Below are 10,651 nucleotides of genomic sequence, written 5' to 3' on the forward strand. Positions count from 1 at the left end.
TGAAGAGTCTGGACTCAGGGAGGCGAGGGGCAGGGGGGGGTCCCCTGCCTCAGTTTCCCCGGCGGGGGGCAAGCCCAGGCTGCCCAAATAAAGCCCCTCAGGGATGCGAAGTGAAACCCAGTTTCCTTATCTCTTGCACAAGAATCTGCCCCAAAAACACGGCAATGCCTCTTCCTCCCAGAGGCCACCACAGCCCTTGGGGGGGACCCGGCAGCCCCCCCAGAATCTAGGCAGGACCAAACCAAACCCCTGCACCGAGTGTGCCGCGGCATCGGGTCTCAGCACACCCCATCCAGGGACACCTCTGCTACCGGGGCATCATCGGCTTCACACTTACGGCCCCGAATCCGGTGTGAGATAATAATTCAGCGTCTCGTAAAACCTTCTATAGTTTATAATAAGTGAATTATTTACTGGTGACCCTGACTAAATGCTGCACGGCATAAATTATTGAGTGGCAGATCTGTCAAAAAGTTCTCATAAATAAGTTATCTGGTGCCGTCTTAATGTTCCCAGTAAATTACTCATTCAATCTCCCGTCTAAACGCTCTCCTGGGGAAATTACTCGCGCCTGCTGATTTATGAATTAGGCCTGGGCAAATAAGGACGATTAGGAAGGAGAGCCCTGCCAGGACACCCGAGGGTTTCGCTTCGCCGTGACGTTTCATCCCGAGCACGTCCCTGGTGTCACCCCATCCCACAGCCCCTGCGGACCAGGCGGGATGGATCCTGGTCTGCCCTACGCGCTGGTCCCAGCCCTGGGTGCTCAGGGTCCCACAGCGATCCCAGGGTCAGGCAGTGATCCCAGGGTCAGGCAGCGATCCCAGGGTCCCACAGTGATCCCAGGGTTGGGAAGTGATCCCAGGGTCCCACAGTGATCCCAGGGTCAGGCAGCAATCCCAGGGTCCTACAGTGATCCCAGGATCAGGCAGGGATCCCAGGGTCTCACAGTGATCCCAGGGTCAGGCAGTGATCCCAGGGTCTCACAGTGATCCCAGGGTCAGGCAGCGATCCCAGGGTCCCACAGTGATCCCAGGGTCGGGCAGCGATTCCAGGGTCCCACAGTGATCCCAGGGTCGGGCAGCGATTCCAGGGTCCCACTGTGATCCCAAGGTCCCACAGCGATCCTGGGGTCCCGCAGCAATCCCAGGGTCCCATAGTGATCCCAGGGTCCCATAGTGATCCCAGGGTCAGGCAGCGATGCCAGGGTCGGGCAGCGATCCCAGGATCTGGTGGCAATCCTGGGATCCCACAGCAATCCTGGGGTCCCGCAGCAATTCTGGGGTCCTACAGTGATCCCGGGGTCCTGCACTGATCCCGGGGTCCAGCAGCGATCCCAGGATCTGGCAGCAATCCCAGGGTCCCACAGCGATCTCGGGGTCCTACAGCAATCCTGGGGTCCTGCAGTGATCCCAGGGTCCCACAGCAATCCCAGGATCTGGTAGCAATCCTGGGGTCAGACAGCAATCCCAGTGTCCTGCGCTGATCCCAGGGCCCAGCAGCGATCCCGGTGTCCCACAGTGATCCCAGGATCTGGGACTCATCCCAGGATCTGGCAGCAATCCCAGGGACCCTCAACCATGCCGGGGTCCTCTAGTGATCCGGGGCTCCCACAGGGATCCCAAGGTCCTGCAGTGATCCTGGGGTCCCGCAGCAATCCCAGGCTCAGGAAGCAATCCCAGGATCCTGCAGTGATCCCAGGACCTGACAGCAATCCGAGGGTTAAGCAGCCATCCTGGCATCCCTCACCCATCCTGGGGTCCTGCAGCGATCCCAGGGTCCCACAGCAATCCTGGTGTCCCGCAGCGATCCTGGGATCAGGCAGCAATCCCGGGATTCCACAGTGATCCCCAGGTCTCGCAGCGATCCCAGGATCCCAGAGCAATCCCGGGGTTATGCAGCGATCCCAGGGTCCCGTGGTGATCCCAGGGTCCCACGGTGATCCCGGGGTCCTGTGGTGATCCTGGGGTCCTGCAGTGATCCTGGGCTCCCATAGTGATCCCAGGGTCAAGTAGCAATCCCAGTGTCCCATGGTGATCCCGGGGTTCCCGCAGTGATCCCGGGGTCCCGTGGTGATCCCGGGATTCCTCAGCGATCCCGGTGTCAGGCAGTTCCCGCAGCGATGCTTGGGGAAACAGCCCCCGCTCCCCTCTTCCCCATTGCAGGAGGGAGCCAGAGGGGCTCCCCCAGCAACCCCCCCCCCCCCAAAGCCACCCCGTGGTGGCCCCGGGCTCGTTACCTGTGCTTTATGGCCCACGGGCCACGGCGGGATGCGCTGCCCGGCTGTTTTATGGCCATTATAACCATCGCCCGGCAAACGCCTGTCTCCATCCCCCCCCTCCCAACTAAATCCTCTCCTGGGGGGGGTTCCCGCTGTCTGGAGCGCGCCGGGAACCATATTTCTACCAGGTCCTGGGCATAATTAAAGCGTCGCCCCAGGAGCCCGACAGCCACGACCCCGAGGAGGAGGAGGAGGAGGAGGTGAAGCACGAAGCCACGAGCACACCCACCCCCCCCCCGGGAGGGGATTTCTCCGCTTTAACCATCCCTCTCCCCGCCAGCAGCGCGGGAACGGCCGGAATCGCTTCCCTCTGCCTGGTTTTCCGGGAGCGGAGCTGATTAAAATAATACATTAAGCACCGCTGGAGCTCGGGGGAGAGGGGGGGGGGCGAGGGGAGGGAGAAGGGTCTCCCCCATGAGGCATCACCCTTGGAGGATGGAGAATTTTTCTTTTTTTTGGGGGGGGGAGGCAGGAAAGAGGAAAATTCCCATGCGAGAGCCGGGGGTTTAACGGGAGACCGGGATGCTGCACCATTACCTGCACTGGGAGAACTGGATTTGCTCCCCCCCAACCCCCCCACCCCGTGGCGGGGATGGGGGACGGGGACATCTCCCTGGGGACACTCTTCCATCGGTTCCGAAACCATCCCGCCCCGTCCCCAGGGGACCCCCCCCGCTCGCCCATCACCCCCAGGCCGGCGCCGGAGTTTTGTTTTAATAATTGAAGGCGGGTTTTGGGGGGGGGGGGGGGGGACGACACAATTATTTATTTAAAGGAACCAGCGTGTTAACGAGAAGCCGATCTAATCCCCGGTGACAGATGTCGGCTTTATTAGCACCTCGGTCCGAGAACCGAGCCCGGGAGGCAAACAACAAACACGACAAATAAAACCCTCGTTAGAAGATGTAAGCACACGCCAGAAATTAGCGGGGGGGGGGAGGGGGGGGGAGGAATTAAATATTAAAAGGAGGCCGCCCCCCCACCCCCAGGCTCGCACTGATGCGGGGTGGAGGGAGGCGATGCTCGGAGACGGTGATGGTGGAGGTGGCTTTTTGGTCAAATCCCCGGCGAGACGGCACCTGGGGGATGTTGTGTCCCCTTTTTTGCCCCGTGACCCCCAAAATCTGCCCCTTCTTGCCGGGGGAGCAGCCGGGTTTGGGAAAACAGGGAAACTGAGGCACGGAGGGAAGGGCACCCACGGTGCCGGGGGTGGTGGGGGGGAGATGGGTCTCAGGGAGCCCCTTGGTGGACGAGACCCCACGGGGGTGACAGGAGCAGGTGGGGAAGGGCAGGCGGCGCAGGCAGGGACAGGCAGGGACAGGCAGGGACAGGATTAGTGCCGGCAAAACCAAGCTCAGTCCTCGGCCGCCGTCTGGGGCCGGGGGGGAAGGAGAGAGGATTTTCCCCCCAGCTCAGGATTAGTCAATGGTTCTGTGGGGGTGGGGGGGTGGCTGGATGAACAATTTGGGGTGCCGGGGATGGGGGTCCCCATGGGTCACCGTCTGCTTGTGGCCGCATCCAGGGCCTGGTGGCCTCTGCCCTGGCTCGGCTGAGAACGGCAGCAATCGAGGCACTGATGGATGCCAGGGCACGCCGGCCCCCGGGGGCTCTCCGGCACGTTCCCATCTGTTTGGTGTCCGTTCAGCAAATGCCTCCGCGAGGACCAGCTGCGAGTTGGCACCCGGTGCCCGCTTGGCACCCGCCTGGCACCCAGTGACCACCCCGTAGCCGGCCGGGAAAGCCAGAGCCAGGCTGGTCCCCCCGGGAGGCTGGAGTCCCACCTCGACCACCTCTCCCTGGGATCCATCTGCTCCAAAAAAAAAAAAAATAAAGGAATTCAAGAAAAATGGCATCGGTGGAGTCGGGGAGGGTTTGGTGCCTGGTGGGGATGCTCTGATGTCTACTATAGGGCTGAGCCCGCCGAGGACGGTCCCTCTCCCCAGCCCCCTTCTCGCCCCGTTCTCCTTTCTCCCCGTGACTTTGACCCGCTTGTGAAATTTGTTTTCCACCAGCCAAAGGAGCCGGGGATTTTATTGGCGGGGAGAAGGAGGCCGGGGAGAAGCTGCCTTTTCTTGGGAAATCAAGTTTCCTGCGGCTCTTCGCAAATCACCATCGGCTGAGGAGGCAGCCCCCGCCGCAGCCCCCCCCCCGGAAGGCAGTTAATTACCACGGAATAGAGGTCACGCCAGCAGGAGCCTACAAACGCAGGCAAAGGGGCTTCCTCATAATTGCTATTTTTTATTTTAAAAAATGAATAATAATAATAATAATAAATAATAAAGAGACCTACCGTGGGTCTGAAGGGCCGGGGTACAGACTTTTTTATCTAAGCGGGGAATTCACCTGCTTTTCCCTGATGAGGCTCTTTCCATAAATCCCCCCAAAAGAATATCTTAAATACTTTTTCTGCACCCCGGCGAGCAGGAAACAAAATCCCATCCCTTCATCCCTCCTTCCCTCCTTCCCTCCATCCCTCCATCCCTTCATCCCTCTATCCCTCCATTCCTCCTTCCCTCCATCCCTCCATCCCTTCATCCCTCTATCCCTCCATTCCTCCTTCCCTCCATCCCTCCATCCCTCCTTCCCTCCGTCCCTCCATCCCTTCATCCCTCCTTCCCTCCATCCCTTCATCCCTCTATCCCTCCATCTTTCCATCCATCCATCCATCCCTCCTTCCCTCCATCCCTCCATCCCTCCATCTGTCCTTCCTTCCATCCCTCCATCCATCCATCCCTCCTTCCCTCCATCCCTCCTTCCCTCCATCCCTCCACCCCTTCATCCCTCCTTCCTTCCCTCCCTCCATCCATCCTTCCCTCCTTCCCTCCATCCCTCTATCCCTCCTTCCCTCCACCCCTTCATCCCTCCTTCCCTCCATCCCTCCATCCTTCCATCCCTCTATCCCTCCTTCCCTCCACCCCTTCATCCCTCCTTCCCTCCATCCCTCCATCCCTCCATCCTTCCATCCCTCTATCCCTTCATCCCTCCATCCCTCCTTCCCTCCATCCATCCATCCCTCCTTCCCTCCATCCCTTCATCCCTCTATCCCTCCATCCCTCCTCCCCTTCATCCCTCCTTCCCTCCATCCATCCCCTCTATCCCTCCATCCCTCTATCCCTCCATCCCTTCATCTTTCCATCCCTCCATCCCTTCATCCCTCTATCCCCAGCCTCAGTGGGAGCATCGACCGCTACATCTCCCCGGGGGGAACCCACCCAAACCCCCCTTCCCCCCCAATTCCTAACCCGCCACGGCCGGCTAATGAGGGGCTTCGTTAGCCATTCCGCTCCAGTAATGAGGAAAAGGCGAACGCCTGCCTCCGAACGGCTTCTGGAAGCTGCTGGGAGACATTCGGGCTCGGGATAAATATCATGATGATTGTTATTATTATTGGCGCAGATGGGCTTTCACGGCCCGACGCGCACCGCGGGGGATCCTGTTCCGCCTCCGGCACTCGGCGAGGGGCACAAAACAAATTGCCGACGCTCTGAGAAGTGTTGGGGGGGTGGCGGGTACCCCCACCCCCACCCCCCCCCCACCCCACCCCCGTTGCACCCCCCCCTTTCCTCAGCCTGGGGACAATGTGGGGACCCTGCCACCAAGGATGGCACTCGATGAGCTGCACAAAACAAATTGCCGATACTCCGAGCGGTGTTGGGGGGTGTCGGGGGGTGTCGGGGGGTGTCAGGTACCCCCCCAGTCATGTTGTACCCCCCCTCCTTCAGCCTGGGGTGCTGGGTACCCCCTCCGGGTCGGCTGCACCCCCCCCTTCCTCAGCCTGGGGACAATGTGGGGACCCTGCCACCAAGGATGGCACTCGATGAGCTGCACAAAACAAATTGCCGATGCTCTGAGCGGTGTCGGGGGGTGTCGGGGGGTGTCGGGGGGTGTCGGGGGGTGTCAGGTACCCCCCCAGTCATGTTGTACCCCCCCTCCCTCAGCCTGGGGTGCTGGGTACCCCCCCACCCCTGCCAGCTGTACCCCTCCCTTCCTCACTCTGGGGACGATGTGGGGACCCTGCCACCAAGGATGGCACTCGATGAGCTGCACAAAACAAATTGCCGATGCTCCGAGTGGTGTTGGGGGGTGTCGGGGGGTGTCGGGGGGTGTCAGGTACCCCCCCAGTCATGTTGTACCCCCCCTCCCTCAGCCTGGGGTGCTGGGTACCCCCTCCGGGTCGGCTGCACCCCCCTCTCCTCAGCCTGGGGACAATGTGGGGACCCTGCCACCAAGGATGGCGCATCGCGAGGGGGCACAAAACATATTGCCGATGCTCCGAGCGGTGTCGGGGGGTGTCGGGTACCCCCCCCCCCGGCTCGACTACACACACACACACACACACACACACACCCTCCCCGCCTCAGCCTGGGGACAATGCGGGGGACCCTACCCCCACGGATGTCCCCCCTCTCCGCCAGCTCAGCCCGCCCCGACGCCGGGGTCGATGGGCTCAGCTCCGCGGGGGACTTTGTCCGTGTCGTGTGTGTGTGTGTGTCCCCCCCCATCACCACCCCGTGGCGATCTGCCAGGGTTTTGGGGGGGTCCCACGCTGCCTCTGCTGTTCCCCCCCCCCGGGGTTATCCCCGTTCCCCAGCAGCGGCCGCGGTGGCTTTCTCCGCCCGTCAGCAAATTCCCGGCCGCCGCCGCCCGCTCCTCCCTGACCTCCCTCCTCTTCCTCCCTGACCTCCCTCCTCTTCCTCCCTGACCTCCCCCTTCTTCCTCGCCAAACTCCTTCATAGTTCTCCTCCTCTCCCACTCACATTCCTCCGGCCGCCCCGCGGGGGGGGGGGGGGGGGGGGGCGGTGGGGTGGGGGGGGATGTGGGGGGGTGTCACAGCTCCGCGGGGCTCCTCGTCCCCCGGGGAGACACTCCAGCCCCCAGTTTGGCCACTGGGCTTGGGGGCAGAGGGGTCCCACGGGGACGCTGGGGACCCCCCGGCCACGCTCCCCCCATCGCCACCCCCCCCCCCCCCCCCCCGTACCCATCCGGACTCAACCTGCGTCGCCCACGAGCCTCCCCCCCCCCTCCTCCCCCAGTTTTATTACTTTTAATAAAATATTCCTTTAATTTCAGCTCCTTTTATTGCCATCATCCATCTCGGCTGCTTTGGAATTCGGTGGGAAGGCTCCCCCTGCCCCCCCCCCCCGCACCCCCCCCGGGAGGATTTTGGGGGTCCCTGGCTCTGTCCCTTGGATGTCACTGGGTGTAACACACACACACCCACCCCCCCCCGGGAGGATTTTGGGGGTCCCTGGCTCTGTCCCTTGGGTGTCACTGGGTGTAACACACACACCCCCCCGGGTGGATTTTGGGGGTCCCTGGCTCTGTCCCTTGGGTGTCACTGGGTGTAGCACACACACACACACCCCCCGGGAGGATTTTGGGGGTCCCTGGCTCTGTCCCTTGGATGTCACTGGGTGTAACACACACACACACCCCCCGGGAGGATTTTGGGGGTCCCTGGCTCTGTCCCTTGGGTGTCACTGGAGGATTTTGGGGGTCCCTGGCTCTGTCCCTTGGGTGTCACTGGGTGTAACACACACACCCCCCCCGGGTGGATTTTGGGGGTCCCTGGCTCTGTCCCTTGGGTGTCACTGGGTGTAGCACACACACACACACACCCCGGGAGGATTTTGGGGGTCCCTGGCTCTGTCCCTTGGGTGTCACTGGAGGATTTTGGGGGTCCCTGGCTCTGTCCCTTGGATGTCACTGGGTGTAACACACACACACACCCCCCGGGAGGATTTTGGGGGTCCCTGGCTCTGTCCCTTGGGTGTCACTGGAGGATTTTGGGGGTCCCTGGCTCTGTCCCTTGGATGTCACTGGGTGTAACACACATCCCCCCCCAGGAGAAGAGAGTCCCCAGAGAAAAAGCTGCCGCTGAAGGAGGGTGCTGAGGCAGAGGAGGGTGGCTGGAGCCCCCCAAGCAGGGAACCCCGGTGCCCCCCACCCTCTGTGTCACACGAGGGACGCCACCGCCACCAGGATGGGGTGCGGGATCCCAGCCTGCCCCATGGCTTGGGGGGGGGGGGGGGGAAAATCCCTGCTAGAACCCCAAAATTGGCCTTTCGGCTGTGGCATGTGGCCGTTTGGTGGCCTCAGGCCCCACATGTCCCCGGGGGGGGGGGAAAGGGGGGGCAAAAGGGGGGGGCAGGGTCTGTTCTCCCACCCCCTTGGCAGGGCCGGGAGAGGGAGATGCCGGGTGCTGACTCAGCCCGTTGCTGGTTCCCATTCCCAGCGTTTGTTCCAAAACCCTCAAGGGCTCCAAAATTCCATCTGAGAAAAATAACAACAACAACAAAAAAAATTAAAAAAAAAAAAAATTAATTAAAAAAGAAAAAAAAAAAAAAGAAAAAGGAAAGAAACCCAACACAACCCAAAACCCCCCCCCCCCCAAAAACCACCCCCCCACAGGATGGAAACTGAAGCTTCTGCCACCGCCGAGGGTTGAACCCGCTCCCCTCGGCTGGGGACACCGCCCCGGGGCCGGGACCTGGGGCTGTGGGGTCCCCATGGGTGCTGAGGGGTCCCAACTGGGTGCTGGGGGGGTCCCAACTGGGTGCTGGGGGGGGTCCCGGGTGGGTGCTGGGGGTCCCAGGAGGGGGTGAGAGGTCCTGGGGGGGGTGCTGGGGGGTCCCAGCTGGGTGCTGAGGGGTCCTGGGCGGGTGCTGAGGGGTCCCAACTGGGTACTGGGGGGGTCCCAGGTGGGTGTCGTGGGGTCCCAGAGGGAGGTGAGGGGTCCCGGGGAGTGCTGAGGGGTCCCAACTTGGTGCTAAGGGGTCCCGGGTGGGTGTTGTGGGGTCCCAGGGGGTGCTGAGGGGTCCTGGGCGGGTGCTGAGGGGTCTCAAGTGGGTGCTGGGGGGTCCGGGTGGGTGTTGTGGGGTCCCAGGAGGGGGGTGAGAGGTCCTGGGGGGGGGTACTGAGGGGTCCCAGCTGGGTGTTGAGGGGTCCCGGGTGGGTGCTGGGGGGTCCCACCTGGGTGCTGAGGGGTCCTGGGCGGGTGCTGAGGGGTCTCAAGTGGGTGCTGGGGGGTCCCCATGGGTGCTGGGGGGGTCCCGGGTGGGTGTCGTGGGGTCCCAGAGGGAGGTGAGGGGTCCCGGGGAGTGCTGAGGGGTCCCAACTTGGTGCTAAGGGGTCCCGGGTGGGTGTTGTGGGGTCCCAGGGGGTGCTGAGGGGTCCTGGGCGGGTGCTGAGGGGTCTCAAGTGGGTGCTGGGGGGTCCCAACTGGGTGCTGGGGGGGTCCCGGGTGGGTGTTGTGGAGTCCCAGGAGGGGGGTGAGAGGTCCTGGGGGGGGGGAATGAGGGGTCCCAGCTGGGTGTTGAGGGGTCCCGGGTGGGTGCTGGGGGGTCCCACCTGGGTGCTGAGGGATCCTGGGCGGGTGCTGAGGGGTCTCAAGTGGGTGCTGGGGGGTCCCGGGTGGGTGCTGGGGGGTCCTGAGCGGGTGCTGGGGGGTCTCAAGTGGGTGCTGAGGGGTCCCAACTGGGTGCTGAGGGGTCCTGGGTGGGTGCTGTGGGATCCCAGGGGGTCTGAGGGGTCTTGAGTGGGTGCTGGGTCCCGGGGGGTGTTGAGGGGTCCTGGATGGGTGCTGAGGGGTCCTGAATGGGTGCTGGGGGTCCCAGAAGGGGGTGAGGGGTCCCGGCGGGGGGTGAGGGGTCTTGAGTGGGTGCTGTGGGGTCCTGGATGGGTGCTGTGGGGTCCCGGGGGGTGCTGAGGGGTCTCCAGTGGGTGCTCAGGGATCCTACGTGGGTGATGTGGGGTCCCAAGTCGGTGCTGCGTGCACCCAGCCCAGCATGCATACACACGCAAACACACGCCCCAACATGCATGTACGCACCCCAACATGCATGTACGCATCCCCCAACATGCGTTTACACAGCCCTACGTGCATGTGCGCACCCCAACATACACACAAACACACACCCCAACATGCATGCACACACTCCAACATGCATGCGTGCACCCCAACATACATGTCTATACCCCAACATACACACATACACAGACACCCCAACATGCACCCACATGCAAGCACACACCCCAACATGCATGTATGCACCCCAACATGGATGACACACACCCCAACATGCATGCACATGCAAACACACACCCCAACACACATGTATGAACCCCAACATGCATGTGTGCACTCCAACATACACACATCCAAACACACCCCCAACATGCATGTATGCACCCCAACATGCATGTACGCACCCCAACATGCAAACACATGCAAACACACACCCCAACATGCATGTATGCACCCCAACATGGATGACACACACCCCAACATGCATACACATGCAAACACACACTCCAACACATGTTTGAACCCCAACACGCACGTACGCACCCCAACATGCATGTATGCAC

Source organism: Numenius arquata, chromosome 27, assembly GCF_964106895.1.
Source record: "Numenius arquata chromosome 27, bNumArq3.hap1.1, whole genome shotgun sequence".
NCBI classification, from domain to species: Eukaryota; Metazoa; Chordata; class Aves; order Charadriiformes; family Scolopacidae; genus Numenius; species Numenius arquata.